General features: G+C 60.2%; 1 protein-coding gene across 2 annotated transcripts in view; it reads left to right on the top strand.

The window, feature by feature from the left end:
• The window catches only part of LOC113214172 (SH2 domain-containing protein 3C), a 113796-nt gene that overhangs the window by 28466 nt on the left and 83119 nt on the right, over positions 1 to 2211 (top strand). The gene's annotated exons all lie outside the window — the stretch shown is intronic.

The raw sequence follows: 2211 nt of genomic DNA, 5'->3' as shown, positions 1-2211 counted from the left end.
ACACGACTGGATAAGAAGAAGCCGCGAGAAGTTTGTAAGAAAAAATAAAATAGAAAGAGTTGGCAAAAAGAGTCGAGAGAGAGAGGGGGGGGGGGTTGGAATTGGGGAGTATAGGGGAGATTCTTCTTCTTGGATCGCAAGAGCAGCGTGGCCGCGGCGGCCGATGACTCCGTGGCGAAGCTGCTGCTGCTCCTGACTGCCAGTTTATTGATTGATGACCGTGCAGAAGCCTTGGCGCTTGCTTTGCGACTTGGCTCTGCCCCGCCCTGCCCCGCCCCTCTGCCAATAGTCACCCCTTCCCTTTGCCCACCCCGCCCGCACTTGCACGAGCGGCAAGTAAATGAATTGTTTACCAAGTTTTTACCCTCTCTCCCTCCTCTTGTGCCGGTCCAATATCAGCCGCGCGCTCTGTGTGGTGCTCTCCAGGAGGGCCCTCCTGGAGCCTGGAGTGTGTGTGTGTGTGTGTGTGCTTCCCACTGGACTGAAATGTTTATGCTCTGGCTGTGGAGGATTGTAAGCTGGAGAAGTAAAAAAAGTGGGGGGGGGGGAGTCTGCGCGTAAGGGGCGCGAAAGAAGTGCGCGCGGCCGCGGCTGGTGCGGTCATTGAACCCGCCCCCCCGGAGCCGCCGCCTGGACCAGGAGGATGGGGGATGCTGGAGGATGAGGGATGCTGGAGGATGGGGGATGCTGGAGGATGGGGGATCGCCGGAGGATTGGGGATGGTGGAGGATTGGGGATGCCGGAGGATGGGTGGATGCTGGAGGATGCGGTTGCTGGGACGTGGACGACGGAGGACTTGCTGGAGAAGTAGCTTGTGCTAGAGGATGCTGCTGGAAGAGATTGTGTAGCTGGAGAAGGGGGATATTGGTAAAATGGGCGTTTAAAAAGAAGAGCAGGAGGAGGGTGGTAGATACGGTGAGCGGCGCGGGGTTGCCGGCTTTGTGTCGGGGCGCTGTGGGAACGTGCGTCTCTGGACGCAGGATGCTGGGGGCGCTGTTAGGGGAGAGGGCGCCGCTGCTCTCTGGACCCGCGGCCACGCCGCCGGGGGGTCAGAGTCGAGTAAGACCCTCCCGGGACGGCACGCCCACCCCCTCATGCAGAAAAGATGCGGCACGCACCTGGGCTAGCCCGGGGCGAGGCGGAGCGAGGCGGGGCGGCCTGATAGCCATCACGGTCGTGGGTGCGGGGCGGGGGAACAGAGTTTACCGGCAAGTTGGGCCTCGCCCGCAGAAGTCTGACCCAATGCTGTGCCTTTCGCTCTCTTGTAACTTCTTTCTTCGGGCGTGTTCCCTCTCCCTCCCAATATATACGCAGGAGCATAAAAGGTAGAAGCAAACGAAAGAAAGTAACTGTAACAAGTTAATTGCGGTAAGGGGCGGGGGGGGGGGTGAAACCAACTCGAGCGCTGGAAGCAACAGCGGCTGGAGAGAAAAGAGGATGGCGTATACAAATGTATTTCGTCCTTTGTTTCTATTTTTTACTTCCGGTGTGATTCACTCGCTGATCAGCGCGACGCTGCCGGTGGCCCGGGGGCCCGGGGGCCCGGGGGCTTCGTTAGCATTGATAACACACACGCACACACACGACACGCACACGCACACGTCACCGGCAGAAAAAGGGGAGAGTAAGGGGGAGAGAGGGATGAAGGAGGGGGGTAGGGGGTAGGAGGGCAGTAATTCATATGCGGCGTGCGTGGCTGCGTGGGTCATAATGGCCAGACAAACCTCCCCTCGCCCCATCTCTCATACCCCCCCTCCCCTCTCATACATTCTCTCTCCCTCTCGCTCCCTCTCTCTCTCTCGCTCTCTCTCTCTCTCTCTCTCTCTCTCTCTCTCGCTCTCGCTCTCGCTCTCGCTCTCGCCCTCGCTCTACGGCTGGCGCAGACATCGTGGCGGCGTTGTGTGGCGAGGCACGGTGGCATGTGACGCCTAACCACAGCATCCAATCCGTTCCCCTCCTGCCCCACTCTCCTGTCCCAGTGTCGCCCTGTCCCAACCCTGTCCTCCTCTGTCCCCCCTGTCCTCCTGCTGAGCCCAGCCCCCCTGCGACGGCCGCGAAATAATATCTGCATGCATATTAAGAGTCGGACAGGTCGTCTGGCGAGTCGTCCTGCAGCATGTCGCCCTCCTATGCCGTCCTGTCCACCTGTCGAACGCACCGCGTCGCACGGCCGACCCCGGCCATCGTGCTTCGCCACACAAACCGAAAGAG

Source organism: Frankliniella occidentalis, unplaced genomic scaffold (genome assembly GCF_000697945.3).
Source record: "Frankliniella occidentalis isolate FOCC.00 unplaced genomic scaffold, Focc_3.1 Scaffold5, whole genome shotgun sequence".
In the NCBI taxonomy this organism is placed as follows: domain Eukaryota; kingdom Metazoa; phylum Arthropoda; class Insecta; order Thysanoptera; family Thripidae; genus Frankliniella; species Frankliniella occidentalis.
This window is presented reverse-complemented; position numbering and strand designations above follow the sequence as displayed.